General features: G+C 39.6%; 1 protein-coding gene across 9 annotated transcripts in view; it reads right to left on the minus strand.

Moving 5' to 3' along the window:
• DENND1A (DENN domain containing 1A) overlaps window positions 1-17,593 on the minus strand; it is a 551,140-nt gene that overhangs the window by 359,201 nt on the left and 174,346 nt on the right. The window lies entirely within an intron of this gene.

The following is a 17,593-nucleotide window of genomic DNA, read 5'->3' on the forward strand; positions in this document are numbered from 1 at the left end:
ATCTTTAGAAAAAAAGATGACATACTCTCATCTTATGAAATCTTAAGGGAATATATTCCAGTAAAATAAAATCTGAAAAAAAAGTTCTTCCCTCTTCTACACACCAGAGTTCTTCATCCTTTTCCAGAGTGTGTTCTTAATTCCCTGGTACATAGAAGAAAAAAAAAAAAAGGCTTCATATAATTTGCTATTCACACAAAACACCAAGGGTTAGACTCACGTAACGCACACAGAGGTCATAAGACCACATGGATGTATCAGCTTACATTGGGGACAGTTTTAGAATTAATTCTTACAAAACCACCTTTAAGTGTGTTTAAGAAGGGAAGCACTTACAGTGCAATCTTGCGCAACACATTTACCTATGTAACAACCCTGCATGTCCCGTACATATGCCCCTCTACGTAAAAGTTGGAAATCAAAAAAAAAAAATCCTGTGCAAAAGGGAACTTAAGTTCAGATAATTCTCCACAATTCTCTATGCTGCTTAATGTTCTGAGATTATCTTTTTGTCAAAAAAGCAAGCAAAAATAGAAATCTGGTTTTCTTAATAACCTGTCTAAATATATTTTCTAACGATCCAATCTACTCTCAGTATAGAGCACAGGTACAGAAGATAAGCATTAAGCAATTTCCATAGGCTATTATAAATCTCCCATTTGGAGTCTGGGACACTTTCAACTACTCTTAGCTGGTCTACCCAGTAACTACTTTCCCTGAATGAGCAGGGAGATCTGTAGAGATAGCAAAGTCTTTGAGACCTTTTCTTATTATTTCCTTTGACAGGGAGCAGGAGAAAAGCATATGTGGAAAAACATATGAAATTCCTTCACAGAAAAAAAAAATTCTCAGTTTCTAACTCCTAAATTAGGTATCTTACATAACATATTTACACATATGTCAACAACTTTACAAAGTAGGCCTCATTATCTTTCTTTTACAGATGTGGGAAACAAGGATCAGACGAGTCACGTTATATGATTTGTCACATGGCTCGTAAGTCAGAATTTGAATCTAGGTCTCAATCTACAAGCTGTGCTTTAGAATGTTAGGTAATTAAACATGATGGCATCACCTACTTTCTGCGGAAGAAATAAATGTTCTAAGGTAAAGAAAGATGTTGAGGAAGGGAAAGTAAGAGAGAGAGAGAGAGAAAGAGAGAGAAAGAGCATGGGCAGGCAAGTACCAGGACTAGAAAATAGTTATTTCAGCAACTTTTATTCATTCAGTAAGTACTTATGTAGAATCTACTAGGGGTCAGCTACTCTGAAGGGTTCTCTCAATGGCATCTAAATTCTTGCACCCTCTCTAGGAAATTATATAATTTCTTTTCAAAGTTTCCATATTCCTAGGCCAACGTGACATTCCTTTTTTCTCCTCACACATGCACGGCCAAAACCATGCCAAACCTCAGCAGCTTTTAGAAGTGATAAGTCTGCTAGAGTATTTATGTTAAAAACAATTTCAACGGCATAACTGGAAATATTCTACTCCAACAACCAAAATTTTACAAGTGATTAAGTGGAAAGAGATATGAACGGATATGATCGGATATCTCAGAATGACAATCCATAACTAAGCTAGCTTCCCTACCCACCATCAATGTCAACCATGTCAAAGGAAACTCTGTAAGCAGAATAACTACTTCCTCTTTTTAGCCTGATCTATTTATCCATTTTTCAAAATTTCAGGTATTTCAGACAATGTAGTCTTTTGGATTAAAGACAAGAACTAAGGAAAATACTAATTTCTATCTCAGTTACTATGCGGGTTTACAGAGGCAGCAGCATAATTGTTTAAGGCCTTTCCTTAGGGTTCTTTTGATAGGAAGGGAGAAGAAATTGCTTAACTTCCTCATTGCTCAGTCTCCTCAACGAGTAAAATAGAGAGATATCCTGGTTATCCCTTCACCTTGATATGAAACTAAACTTTGTTAAATAAAGCTCCAGACTGAGTGGGTGCTGAGTGTCATTCAACAAATAATAATTCCCCAATCGGAGTTTCAAGTTCTCATATTACATTTGAGCAACATAGCACAACGCTGACAAAAAGAGGATTAAATCAAGGATTCTGAGCAGAGAGGGGAAAGGCCATGATCATTCCTATCAAAAAAGAAAGGGCAGTTATTTTCTCTTTTCTTTCCTTTAAAAAGAAAGTACTGAGGGATAATTCTGATGTGTCTATTCCAGCAGAACATTTGAAAGACATATCCAATTCAGGCCAGAGCATTGCTCTCAGAGCGAAGGGTATCACCATGCTCTAGAGTTCAGTCTCCTCTGCACATACATAAACACAAGTGCATAGCGCCCCAACGCTGTTTGTCCCCTCGGCCTCACAGCTCTGCCAGTTGGCAAACCCAAGCCAGGAAGTTGTCAATTCCAATTGCGTTTAGGCCATGTAGTCCTATTAAAGAAGGCCTGCTGGTTAAGGGGCGTCCTCTGTTTCCAAAGCATGGGAAAAAAAAAAAAAAAAGGCTATGCTTAGATTGGAGCTGGCAACTTTCACTGACTAGAGTTTTCAAGGAGCTATGAATGAGTTTAACAAAGGAGGTCTGTGGCTAGTTTCTGGCTGAAGTCCATGTCAACAGTTTTTAAGGTCACAGGCCACACTAACTAACATTTATTCCCAGCAGACCTTGTTCTAAACACAAGCTGTAAGTAGTACAAATTTGGAATTTTTCTGTAATCCCTTGAGATATTCCTGATCCTTCCACATGTTTCTGCTCAATTAAAAACAATTCTCACTTTGCACCACAAGACAGGCCATGCTCAGCAATCTCAGTTCATCCTTAGGGTAGATGAACAAAAACCTGGCAAATCAAAGGGCTTGAGTGGGGAAGGGAAGGAATTCAGCTGGATCACACTGAAAAGTGCAGACAGCTCCCCAGGGGCTCAGTTTGTGAAAGCATAAAACGGGTTATGACAGAGATCCTGAGGCCATAAAAAGCAGGTTTGAGGCACACATTGGGAATAGGTTCCTAGTCATTTTACAGAAATAAGATAAAAATTTCTGAGAAAATTAAAAGGTCAACTAGGTGAGTAGAGAATGGTGATAATGCATAGGACAGATGCTAAATATCCCACTTTGAAATTAATACTAACATTTCTCAATTAAGAGGAATCCCTTTAACACTTCTGAAATCAAAATGCATTTTGGGAACAAACTAAAAATTTAACACAGTAATTTCTCCCGCTGAAAAAATATTTTTACATCAATGGTGCAGTGTATAACTAATGGTATTTTTAAGTATTGGCAGACAACATGGGAATAACTGCCTTGGACTCAGTACCAAAGATGTGCTATGCACTGTGCGTGGTATGTCCATTAAAAAAAAAATCTCTCCTGAGAGAGGCATGGTGGTTCACACCTGTAATTCCAGCACTTTGGGAGGTTGAGACAGGCAGATCACTTGAGGTCAGGAGTTCAAGGCCAGCCTGGCCAACATGACGAAACCCCATCTCTACTAAAAATAAATTAGCTGGGTATGGTGTTGTGCACCTGTAATCCCAGCTACTTGGGAGGCTGAGGTGGGAGAATCACTTGAACTCAGGAGGCAGAGGCTGCAGTGAGCCGAGATCATGCCACTGCACTCCAGCCTGAGTGATGGAATGGGACTCAGTCCCAAAACATAAATAAATAATAAAAATAAAAACATAGGCTGGGCGCGGTGGCTCACTCCTGTAATCCCAGCACTTTGGGAAGCCGGGGCAGGTGCATCACCTGAGGTCAGGAGTTTGAGACCAGCCTGACCAATATGGTGAAACCCTGTCTCTACTGAAAATACGAAACTTAGCTGAGCATGGTTGTGGGTGCCTGTAAGCCCAGCTACTTGGGAGGCTGAGGCAGGAGAATCACTTGAACCTGGGAGGCGGAGGTTGCAATGAGCTGAGACCACGCCATTGCACTCCAGCCTGGGCAACAAAAGTGAAACTCCATCTCAAAAAAATTAATAAATAAATAATTTGAAATTTAAATTAAAAATATATATATATCTCGTAATCTTCAAGGCTACCATGAGATGTACTTTCTGTTTTACAGTTAAGGAAACAGGCTCAGAAAGGTGACATGACTTGCTTTTGTCCTTAGATCTAGTAAGGGGTAGAATCAAAATTTGAACACAGTTCTGATTTCAGAGCGTAAGTCCGTTGCACAAACTTAGTGGGGAAACACACACTAGAGTATCGGTTACTATTTTGGAAGCTAAAGTACTGCCGTTCGTGGCATTCTATATTTGAAATCACGAGATAGATATATGAAGGTGGTTATAATTTTTCCAAATTAAAAAATATGTAAATTGTTGTGCAGTGAATATTTGGATTGAGCTTGATAGAACAGCCAGCATAACTACTTCATTAAAGAGAAGAAAATTAAAAACACCTATGATAACATTACTTAACTATTCTCATTAATACTTTGGGATCCGATCCCCCACGTCATTTTTTTCCTACGTATTTTTTAGAAAACAGAGATCATATCATATATAAAAATTTGTCTCTTGCTTTTCTTCTATAATATTAAGTACTGGGTATTTTCCATGTCATCAAATAATCACCAAAACCAATTTTAATAGCTACATGGTATCTAATTAAATTTAACTATCCTCTATTTCTAGGCCTTAAAATTTTCTCACTTTTCACTCTATATGCTAAATGTCCTTGTACATATATCTGTACTTATATTTCTGAGTTTTTCATAAAACAGATTCCCCAAAGTGGAAAAAATGTTAAAGGTTTTGAATATATATTGCCAATTGTTTTCCAAGAATGTTGGACCATTTTACAACCTGATCAACAGTGTGTAAGTGCCTACCTCATTACCAAGTGTCATCTGCAAGCTGGCAAAACCTAGACTCATGTACACTTTGTCACATGTATGCCCACATACATCTCACCTATGACAATTGGTCTACCTTTCAATATCTACTACACTATGTGATGTGGTGAGATGTCCACGACCACCTTACCAATATTCTTTACTTACATTAGCTTTTTTTTTTTTTTTTGGCATAGAGTCTTGCTCCTATTGCCCAGGCTGGAGTGCAATGGTGCAATCTCAGCTCACTGCAACCTCCGCCTCCCAGGTTCAAGCAATTCTCCTGCCTCAGTCTCCCGAGTAGCTGGGATTACAGGCACACGACACCATGCCCAGCTAATTTTTGTATTTTTAGGAGAGACGGGGTTTCACTACATTGGCCAGGCTGGTCTCGAATTCCCGACCTCAGGTGATCAACCCGCCTCGGCCTCCCAAAGTGCAGGGATTACAGGCGTGAGCCACCATGCCTGGCCTACTTATATTATCTCTAATCCTCACCAAAAAAGTAGATATGAGGAAATTGAGGCTCAGACAGAGTAAATGGAGTAATCAGAAGCTCATTTCCAAATCAGGAGGACTGGAATGCAGACCCTACTCTGACACTAGACCATACTCTTATGCCATGCCACCGTGTAACTCATTTTACCTTTCAGATAATGATCAACTTTCTCTCACAACTCCAGGGACCGCCTCTTTCTCTAGCAACACCTCTGCAAATGATGAGACCAGATTAATGTTTGGAGAAGTAAATAAGGGCAATAATACCTAGATCTCATGGGCTTTGAGAAAAGTGAAGTGTATGCTGGCGTGTCTTCTTTAAAAGGCAAGGAGCAAGTGGCAGCAGTGTGGTGCACGGAATGCTCATGCACAGCTTGCAGAAGCAGAAAGTGGTGAAACCACTTAAGGAAACAATTTGGCATTATCCCAATAAAGTTGATTGGGCTTAATAGAATAAAATTGCCCAATTTGGCATTTATCCCAATAAAGTCAATGATATACATGTCCTATGACACAACTATTCAACTCCTTAGGTACATACAGTACACAGAAGTTAAGTCTATGTGCACCAGTATAGCTCTTCAAGAATGTTCATAAAAGTCACACGCTAGAAACAGTCCAAATGGCCACCTACAGTTACATGCATAAACAACTCAACCCCTTTATCTCTACAATGGAGATAATTTCATAAGATTGCTATAAAAATCAATGAAAATTACATAAACCAGCTGTGGTATATCATCATACAACACAGAACACTAGATAGCAAAGAAGACAGACTATAACCATAAGCAACAGCATGGGTGAATCTCAAAGGTCAAGCAAAAGAAGTAAGATTGAAAATAACAATTCTAAATTGCATAATGCAACTCACAGAGTTCAAAACCAAACAAAGCTATACTATACTATTTAGGGATGTATACATAGGTGAAAAAATTAATATCAGGGTGCTAGTAATTTCTTAACTTCAATGGTGATTACATAGGTATTTGCTGTATATTTATGTTTACTTATGTGTGTATAATGTGTATATGTACATTTGATGCCCTTTTCCGTTTGCAGGTTATATTTCACAATTTACAAAAGGGAAAAACACAGGGTTGTGATCAAACATTTACACAATAGATATAACATACAGGGACTTTATCAAGTTTTTACTGTTTTATTTAATCTTTAGAACAATATTCTGCATTAGTATTGTCCACAATTTGCCACTGAAATAACTGAGACAAAAAGCAAATGACGGCCAAGTAAAAATATTTTTATTATAAATCCATGTTTTAAAAAGATTGAAAAAAAAAATCAAAGTATAGCACCAATGTTTGTTTCATTACAACACTAAAACAGTTCGAATATCCCTTATCCAAAACATTTGGGACCAGAAATGTTTCAGATTTTAGATTTGTTTGGATTTTGGAATATCTGCAGAATATATACCAGTTGAGCACCGCTAATTTGGAAATCCAAAATGCTCCGATGGACATTTCACTTGAGTATCATGTTGGTGCTCAAAAAGCTTTTAGAGCATTTTGAATTTTGGACGTTCAGATTAGAGATACTCGAGTACACCAAATCTGAGGAACGCACAAGTTCATGGGAGTCCTTGAAAGTTAAACTATCCCTCCAAATAAAAAGACCTAGAATTGCAATCTCTGGAGAATGTTAACAAAGAGTACAATGAAAAGATATTTATAAAAGTTTTGTTTTCAGTGGTCAGGGGACAACAGTTATCTTTACTCAATAAGGATGATCGATATTGGCTATATTTTTCATATACTAATAAAAAAGAAAAAGCACAAATTAAAGTTTCTCCAAAGTTGGTATCCAAAATTACGAAACTTACAAAAGTGACAGTAAAAATCCTAGCTCAGCAGAAAACAGTATACTAGCAAACATACATTCTTTAGAGTCTGTTTTGGCTTGGGGTTGTTTTTGTTTGCAGTGATTTTTTGTTTTTTAACCACTTAAAAACTTGTTTTCTAATGGGACCAGAATTTTAAAATTAAAAACTTAAAATAAAAGAGAAATCAGTCAGTCATCCCAAGGAGCTTAGACAACAAACTGCAGGACACTGAATTTCACCCAACTTCTTCTTCCACCACACTCTTAAATCGGTTTTTAAAAAATGGAAAATTTTTCAAGTCAAGCATTTTTGCTGTATTTTGGGTGCATTAATTCACATAAAGAGCTAGTTAAAATACCAGACTATATAAATGAACAATGGGACAATTAACCCCACATGCAAAACTCCACCACTTTATTTCAAAGGCATCTGAAATAGAATGGATTAGAAACCATAAATGATGCCTCTCAGAATTAATTCTGTAATAAATATTGCTTTGTATTATAGGTAAGGGATTTAAAATCTCTATGTGGTAGTTTAACACTTGTGGATTGACCTAAAGCACAACAATTGCCCTTGGTTTTGCATAAGATCACTGGTAGTTTCAAGTCCATGAGTAGAAAATAAAAACCTATTTAATTTCCACTGCATACTACAATATATAGAATTTAATTTTCTCCACAATGTTTAAAAATTCCATAAGTTTACATAAAGTTTTAAGATACATGTAAGTTGCTTTCACTTAGAATGCAATATATTCTAATTTCAAAATTATATTGTTATGTAACTTCAAAAGTGTTCCCTTAATGTTACAATTTGCATTTTACAACCCATGCTAATAAAAAGTACTTACTCTGAAGATGTAAATATACAAAATAAAATATGGAAACGTAAACTCAACACATTATTTGCCATTTGATTTTAACCAAGACTTTTGATACTATTTCCATACTCTTCTGTTCATTGTTTCAGAAGCTAATAACTATTCTTCATTGTCAAGAATCAGGTAATAGCTCACATGGTAAGATAAAACAAATAGTTGAGTGTTTCTTTTAAAAAAATATCAAGTAGTTAGCTGAATGACAACATTATAGCAAATGCATTTTGTTGTGTTTTTTTTTTTTTTTTTTTTTTTGAGACGGAGTCTTGCTCTGTCGCCCAGGCTGGAGTGCAGTGGCGCATCTCGGCTCACTGCAAGCTCCGCCTCCCAGGTTCACGCCATTCTGCTGCCTCAGCCTCTCCGAGTAGCTGGGACTACAGGCGCCCGCCGCCACGCCCGGCTAATTTTTTGTATTTTTTTAGTAGAGACGGGGTTTCACTATGGTGTCGATCTCCTGACCTCGTGATCCGCCCACCTCGGCCTCCCGAAGTGCTGGGATTACAAGCGTGAGCCATCGCACCCGGCCGCAAATGCATTTTTAAAAAGAAGATAAGCCTTAGCAAGAAATATTCTTTCACATTACTAAGAGCTTCTTTCCTTGTATTATAAATCAATCTCACACAAATAAATTATGTAGTTAAAAACACTCTCAGGAAAGAATACTTAATGATATGTAAAGATGGTTACAATTTAATAAGTGAAAAAGCCAGATACAAAGTTATACCTACAGCATCATCCCAGTTCAGGGAAGGAAACACCCTTAGTCATTATCAGCATGGTGGGATGAGAGATTTCCTTTCTGCAGTTTTCTAAATTTCTCTAATGAGAAAGTATATCTTTATAATCTTAAAAAATAACAACCAAAAATAAGTGGCTCATAATTGATTGCTAGAATTGTGGGGTCTTCAAACTTCAAACTTCTTCAAACTTCAATCATGGTACCATGATTTTTCTGTAAAGAAGTACCTATTATTGCAGTCTTACGGGGCCTCTTCATGATGGAGAGAATGTTAGGCTTCGTACTGCTTCTAAAACTGATCCCTCAAAGGGCCAGACAACTTAAATTCAGACTCCTGTATTCACAAATCTATCTTGCTCTTAAGAGTGTAGCTTAGAAGCAAAGGGCAATTTTAGGTGTGAGGTGTATTTTGAGCCATTTTCTTTTCTACCTCCCACCCAGTGAAAAGCAAAGATCAGGCTCAGATAAATGCTTTCTGCTTATTGCTGTTGAAGGAAAGTGGCTGGCTTGCAGGGAGGTCCAAGAAAAACTGTTGACACTCAAACTCAGTCAAAAAGCACCAAGGAGCCTCTCCTGTAGAATGCTTTTTCATCTCCCAAAAAGGGTCCCTCATGTGGAATTCTAAGATTCTTTCAAAAGACAGGCTCTATTTCACTGGTTTTCCATTCAAACATACCTTGCATCGGATTTAAACAGAACTGATCATCTTGTTCACTCTACAATCACATAGTTGGATTATTCACATTGCTCATAATGATGCTCAAAAGGGAATGTGACTCCTTGACACTAACCAGGGGCTACTGAGTCTTGAAAAAACATTAGTTCCAGCTGGCCTTGGGCTCATTCTCCTGAGTTGGAAGAATCATTGCCATATCACAGGCAAAACCCTGGGTTGGAGGTCAGAAGACTGTCATTCACCAGCCAAAGAGCTTGGAACAAAAATCTTCCTGTCTCATTCATGTTTCATTTTCATCATTTATAAGATGAGGGTGAACTGTAGTACATTATTTCTGAAAGCTCTTTAAGCTCACCTCTGAGCTCATTCTGCATAGGGCAAACTACCCGTTATGTCTTTTTAAACTAAGTATATACATATAGAAAGAGAGGATGAATAACCTTTTGAAAGCAGTAAAAGTTGCTTTGGTGGCAGGAAGACAGAATTTGCAGTTGAGAGTATAAATTTTGGGTTGGATTTTAGCTTCCAAACCAGATTCCTTAACTTTCTCCTCGAGATCTTGGGCAAGTCACTGTATCTCTCTCAGTCTCAATCCCTTTATCTCTACAATGGAGATAATTTCATAAGATTGCTATAAAAATAAATGAAAATTACATAAACCAGCTGGCATATTAAATAAATGCTGATGTTAATTCCTTCCTTCCACTCCAAATCCTCTGTAGTGAGTTATCCAGAGTTAGTCTATCCATGTTCAAAATGATGAAGTAACATTAGCCATCAGCAGCAGTCACTAGAGGTAGCAAGATGATTGAAGAATGGGGGGTGGGTGGGGAGCAAAAAACAAGGCAGAACTACACTCCTGGAGTTCTTGAGGTGGTTTCACTTCCTGTCCTGTACTAAGCTTCATGAGGATTAATGACAAGGAAGTGTTCTGTTTCCAAAACAGAGTGAGAATATATCACATCTCTTGTAAGGTTTAGAACTCATTCGGTCTCAAAAATAAAAAATCCCTTTTAGCCAAAGTCTTAGAGTTGCAAATACCCTACAACCCTAGGGTCAGTTTGCTTGAGGGAAGGCTGTGCCAGGGTGGTGTCCTCTGAAAAGGATCAGGAGGAGAAAGGGAGCTTCTTCCTGCCGTGGACAGCCTGAGGCTGGCTGCTGGTTCCAGCCCCCATGGCCACGGCAGAAGACACACCTGTCCTTCCAACTGCGTAGCTTCCCAGCCCTCAAATCAACCTCCAACAGCAGGCCGCTGGGAGTGTAAGGGCAGTTTCGGCTATTTCTCTTTCTTCTCTTCAAAGGAGATTTTCTTTAAACTGTACAGCTTGTTACTATTGTTGAGTTGTGGCTCCCCAGAGGATTATATATGTTTCTAAGTATGAAGGCATCTGTATGGCAATAAAACATGCAAAATTCCCCAACCACTTCATTTTTTTAATTCAGAAAAACTAGTTATAACCTCCCACAAACTGATGTTCTGAAGAGCACCCCATGCCCTGCACCCACACAAGCCTTTCAAAATACTGAGGAACTCAGAAGGGCCCTGGGCCTAGGAAAGAGCAGCCTCCCTGGCCCATCCTCTATGTTCAGCTTCTGACAGAAGCCATGTTCTGAGACCCACAGTCGGTGAAATTATCAATCTGCCTTAGCAGTGGGGCCTTCTGCCAACTGACCATCCACAGAATAACAAGAACAACACAGTATCCAGCTTACTTTTAAGGAGAAGAATTAAAAAGAAATCAAACAGTTCCAGAGAGACAGAAACACTCAAAAGGCAAAGGAAAGTCCTCTGTTAAACGGTATGAAAGACCCAGGTTTCCAGAATGGCATTTAAGGCACTGGGAAGAAAGGCTGATTTCTCCCAGAGGGGCCCCAGCTTTGATGCCCAACTGCCCTGACACATCAGGCTGTGCATTTTTGTATAGCAGGGTACCCTCGGGCGAGACAACCATAAATAGCTTAAAACAAGAATAGGAGATTCCATCTGTTTCTGGAATATTTCAGCAGCACCTGCTTTCAAGGTAAAAATCTGGGAGCTGTCCCCACAGCCTTCCTCCCTGACTCCCTCCTCCCCCACCTCCCAAACACTTATTTTAAACTAAAGCCACTAACACACAACCCAAAAGGGCTTCTGCCACCGCACCTGCCTGAGGAAACAGAGTCCTTTGATTTTATTCCTGAACTGTATGTGTTGTTTAAAAACACTGGAACAGTCAGCAAGGGAAGCCAAAGTTCTTAAAGCCAGACTCCTTTATTACTTCTAGCTTCTTTTTTGCTCTGTGGAAATGGAGCTTTTCTGTGTTTCAAGTGAAAATGAATGTAACACAGCTGCGAATGGATGCAATGGTCATTTCAGTCATGAGATCAGAAAGTGCTCCAGAAGGAAGAAGGTTGTCACTGAACACCACTCAGGTTTAGACTCAAGTCCATATGCCAACTAGCATGGAAGGAGGGACGATCACTATCCTTGTTTTTAAAAGAAAACAAAACAAAACCCCTGCAGTTGAGGTTTGAAAAATCCAGTCTAAATCTGGGTGCTACCTACAAAGTGACACGCAACATCCCTTCAAACAATAACCAGAAAAACCCAAGCACATTTCACGTTCAAAAAATCACTTTTACCTTGGTCTAAAAACATCAGCATCTCTAATGTCTACCCGAAACCAGCTGACAGTATTCCATTTGCTACCGGATAAATCTAAAATCTTGAGCACACCCCACAAGCACTCACAATTGGGCCCCAGACTTCCATGGCATCATCTCTTGCTATTGCTCTCTCATTGCATTCTCAGCATCCTTTCATCTTGCTATACCTTTCATTTCTTGGGGCCTTTGTGTATCAGTTCTCACTGCCTAGAGAGGTGTTCTCCCATTTTCCTCCAGGCAAGCCCCCACTCATTCTGCAAGACTCAGTTTAACTGGAACCCATCAGCAACACTTTCCTTTATTCTCAAGTTAGAGATGGGCACTGTCTAATCTGTGACTTTGAAGAAACTTACACATAAATATATTTTCTTAAAACAACACTGATCGCATTATGTTTTCATTACTTGTTTGCATTTTCCCACCCCAAATACTGAGCAGTTCCTAAAAGAGTGAGGGTAGCAGAAGTGCAGTGGGAGGTGGATATCAAAATCAGAGGTGGTCCGTGAACAGTGCACCTAGAAGCATATTAGATTTTATATTTGGTAAATGACAAGAAGTACTTGCTTTTTTTTTTTTCATTTTGTAATACCAAGTTCAGAAAGTTCAGCTCATCAAAATCTTGGATGAATGTGATATCTGAAGAGTTTGCAAATGGAGATCTGGGGCTAGATCTCTGTGTTTATGTTAAGGGACCTTGAGATAAGTGAAGGCCAGAGACCAAGTATTATGTATTGCCCATTCTGGGTATATACTAGGTACTCAGATACTTTTTAATTGAATAAAAATTTAAAAAGTTAAACTAAAAAAATTTAGACAGCATCTTGAGGAAAAAATGTATAATAAAAATAGAGTTTTATTTGGGTGTAAGGACAGTTACTCAAGCTTTCTTGAGAGCTTCAATAAGATCCCAATGGAAGGAGGGGAAAACTTAGGGCAAATATTTGTGTAGTTCCTTTACAAAAGACAAAAGGTATTTAATTATTGTATGACATATCTCCCCGTAACCCTCAAACACAAATTTAAGGCTTTGAACTCTTGTGTTCCTTCTGTTGATCCAGAACTAGAAGTTGGCCAGAAATAGCATCTTTCATTACAGTTTTGGCCTTGATGGAGTATGTGCCATTGGGGCAAATCAAATATCAAATGCCATAACAAATTTCAATTCCAGATCACTTTGTTTTATAATATTGAAAGATTTCAGAGGTAAATGCATATATTGCATCAGACTCAGATGGTGCAATCTGAAAATTCTAAAATGCTCTCACATCCCTGGTGTTTATGATGGAGACTAACTAATCCATAACTACAGTTCTCCTAGCTGGTGTTTTTAATTTAGTATTAACTCCCATCCAGGAACTCATTAAATAATGTGGCAAATCTCAAGAAGGAGTAAAATTCTTCAGTGGCAGGAACTAGTCAACCATGGGAGGAAATAATGCATTTGATTTATAGTGGCATTTGTGTTAATGGGACTTGTTTGGTACGACTAGGTTTCTGCCAAGGTTAGCTGGTAATAAGAGTTCAAACCAATGTTTTTAATGTTTTTTAATAAACATGGGCTTATTTCCCCATTCATTCCTTCATAAAACAAGTACTAGCTATGTCCTTGTCCTTGAAGAGTTCCCAGACTAGCTGGGAATGTCGGCTATGTGCCAGAATATTCTTCAGTAAACTTTGGATGTATTTGTGGGAGGAGAAAAAAACATAAAAATTCCAAGCCTTCATGGAGCTCATGCCCTAGTGGGGAGGAACAGAAAATAAAAAGGAACCTAATAAGTAGGTTATGTTGCATAAAGGGTATCTAAAAACCTTTCATTGTGAAATTAAGTTTGAATTTTAAAATACAGATGGCTTAACCTTCATGAACAAAATGTCTATCACTCAATATTGAACCTCCACTGTGAGATTAAAAGGTGCATCTCTTACAACTAGCATGAAATGAGTTTGGTAATGTGAACTACACTTCTTCCAATAACGATTTCATATTTCCTCTCTGAATTTATGTACCATAACACCTGTCTTCTCATTCAAAGTCTTTGGTGCCCTGCCCTCCCATTCTTGATGCATTTCCCTTTCTCTGATCCCAATGCACACAGTATCTTGGCTAAGCACTACATAAGTGCTGGAGATACATAGTTAATTAAGAGCCAGCCTTTACCCCTAAAGAGTTGACCTTCCAATAGGAGGAAAACAAAGGAGGACCAAGGTTATGAGTGTGTAACTGAAGAATGCAAAGCACGCTGGGTGTGCCAGAGAGGGAATTATTACCTCTACATGCGGAAGGCTACTCTGCGGAGGTGCCTAGGCTGAGTCTGGGAGGATGGGTAAACATGTGAAAGCAGACACTGTCTAGTGGTTTATATGGCCAGAAAGCATAGAAGTTTGGGAGATCAGACAGGGAGGAAGTGAAGCTAAATCCTGGAACCACAAGGGGCCACGTCTGCACAGATGCCATAACTGAGAGCTACATCCCTTAAGAGAAGAAATGGAAAGCAAAAGTAGAGGTGGCTTATGAGCAGACTTGAGCCATAGCCCTGGGCACACTGTGAAGGGTGAATGGACCTCAAGGCACAGGTTAACTAAAGAGAAAGTATCTAAAGAAAGCAAGGAGACTGAGCAGTAGAAGAGGACAATGCAACAATGTAACCTAGACCCAAACTGAGCCCTCATTCTCTTGGCAGACCTCTCCACTCCCCAGTGGATACACCGCCAACCAGTCATCCAGCTTTAACAGTAAACCCTTCCATTTACATGCTAGTCTCAGCCTAGCAATGTTCCACAACCCAACACAGGGAAAGTGTCAGTGGGTGTGCCCTTTATTTCCACACAAGCTGGAAAAGATAGCTTCTCTACCCTCATATTAAATACTCATAAAATTCATGTTCCAGAATTCATCTAGGACTCTTTTATTTTTAGCCACAGTCACTATCCTCTGGCACTAGAAAAGCAACAGCAAGAAGACACTGTGCCTTGGGATCATTCTGTATATTAGATACAGCATACTATATTGTGATCATCCATCTCCCCAGCTAGTCTGGGAACTCCTCAAGGACAGGAACTAGCTAATAGTAGGAATTCAATTAAGAACTGACATACAAATGAATGAATTAACCCACCGAATTTTTCTCCATAGTTCTAACCTATTATAACAGATTTAAAAAACACATCAATTGCTGCCGTTTTTCATTCTAAAGGATGAAAGCACGAAGACTATTCAACTGGCTTCTCACAAATATGAAATCCATGACCCTACTTGTATAGGCACACAAAGTCACACATCAGAATCAGAGACAAGCAAATTTAAATGTAAATTTTTAAATAAATACTTTTCTCTTATCAAAATTTGCTGAGTGATAGTGCCAGTTTGGAGTATACATATACATATATACTCACAGCTTAGAAAGAAACACTGTAACCCAAACATATTATGGGGAAAAACCTTTTTGCAAAACTCTAAGAACTCAGTTTAAGCCTCACCACCTCCAAATGAATACATAGTTGACCTTGGACAACACGGGCTTGAGCTGCTGAGGTCCAGTTATACACACATTTTTTTGTTGTTTTTTTGTTTGTTTGTTTGTTTGTTTTGAGACAGAGTCTCGCTCTGTCGCCCAGACTGGAATGAAGTGGTATGATTTCGGCTCACTGCAACCTCCACCTCCTGGGTTCAAGCGATTTTCATGCCTCAGCCTCCCGAGTAGTTGGGATTACAGGCACTTTTGTGGGTTTTTTTGTTTTTTTAGTAAAGATGGGGTTTTGCCATGTTGCCCAGGCTGTTCTTGAACTCCTGACCTCAGGTGATCTGCCCACCTCAGCCTCCCGAACTGCTAGGATTACAGGAGTGAGCCCCCGTGCCTGGCCAATGTGTGGATTTTTTTAAAGTAAAAGTTATACCTTCCTCTCCTGCCTCCCTTCTGCCTCTTCCACCTCTGCTACCCCTGAGACAGCAAGACTAACCCCTCCTCTTCTTCCTCGGCATGAAGATGATGAGGATGAAGGCCTTTATAATGATCCACTTCCACTTAATGAACAGTACATATATTTTCTCTTCCTTATGATTTTCTTAATAACTTTTCCCTTCCTTAATTATTGTAAGAACACATGCAACATACAAGTATGTGTTAGTCAACTGTTTATGTTACAGGTAAGGCTACCAGTAAACAGTAGGCTATGGAATAGTAGTTAAGTTTTTGTGGGTTTTGTTGTTTTTGAGATGGAGTTTCGCTCTTGTCACTCAAGCTGGAGTACAGTGGCGTGATCTTGGCTCACTGCAACCTCCACCTCCCGGGTTCAGGCAACTCTCCTGCCTTAGCCTCCCAAGTAGCTGGGATTACAGGCATGTGCCACCACACCCGGCTAATTTTTGTATTTTTAGTTAGAGACGGGTTTCTCCATGTTGCTCAGGCTGGTCTCGAACTCCTGACCACAGGTGATCCACCCACCTCAGCCTCCCAAAGTGCTAGGATTACAGGCGTGAGCTACCACGCCCAGCCATAGTTGAGTTTTTGAGGAGTCAAAGTTATATGTGGATTTTCAACTGTGTGAGGGTACCAGTACCCTTAAACCCATATTGTTCAAGAGTCAACTGTATAAATATGCAGTGGCCTGGCCAAGGCTGAAATATAACAGACAAAACTGCAAGAGAAATTTTTCTTTAAAAAGAAAAAGACTGCACTGTTAAATCCAAATGTAAATAATCATTTACATCAAAGTCTAATGCTCTGGGCAGGTAATTCTTGAGCCTGGGCTACTGAGGCGTGCTTGAGAACAACAGAAGACACAGAATCTCCCAAAGCAGCCCCCTTCCTAAAGCCTCTCCAGCAGTCATCCTCCCATGCCCAGGTCACAAATGCTATGCTTGGTGCAGAAGAGAGTCTAGTTCACTGATTAAAAGCACTAATGATACTAAGATTTGTGTAGAGAAATGCAAATGTATAGCAGTCCAGATTGACAGTTAGTGAACATGGGAACTTCCAAAGTCAGCCCCTCCTCCCCTATGGTGTGAGGGTGTGTTGGTTTGGGGGACAGGGGTCGGTGGGGGAGTCTTTTCTCGATGAGAAGAAGAAAGTGCAGAGACTAGTGCCGCAGAGAGCTACCCTTTCTGGAATCCATAGAGGGTCTGGCCTTTTATCCCCAGGCCCAGGCCCAACCCAAGCCTGGGGGCCCGGGTTTTGTCATGGGCACCTCCTGCTGCCGTGCCCTGGCTGTTCCACACGAGCAGAGAGAGACAGGAGGCAGGCCCCTCTGACACCTACTTAACCAAGGCAGATGGAGAGGGGAGCATGGGGGATGCCTTTACTTCCCCCTCAGGAGGCGCCCAGCAGGAGTCCACAGAGCCAGCAGCTCCAAAATCGGATTTCCACACAGCCTCCCATCCCAGAATATGCCTTACTCCTCTGGCAGGAGGAAACAGAGCCTTAAGCAAGTGTGGCTCTGGTGTATGAGGGGCTTTTAGAAGACCTGAAGAAGCCTTCTTACACGATTCTATACTTTTTTCAA

The sequence above is a fragment of the Hylobates moloch genome, unplaced genomic scaffold (genome assembly GCF_009828535.3).
Source record: "Hylobates moloch isolate HMO894 unplaced genomic scaffold, HMol_V3 SCAFFOLD_10, whole genome shotgun sequence".
Taxonomy (NCBI): Eukaryota; Metazoa; Chordata; class Mammalia; order Primates; family Hylobatidae; genus Hylobates; species Hylobates moloch.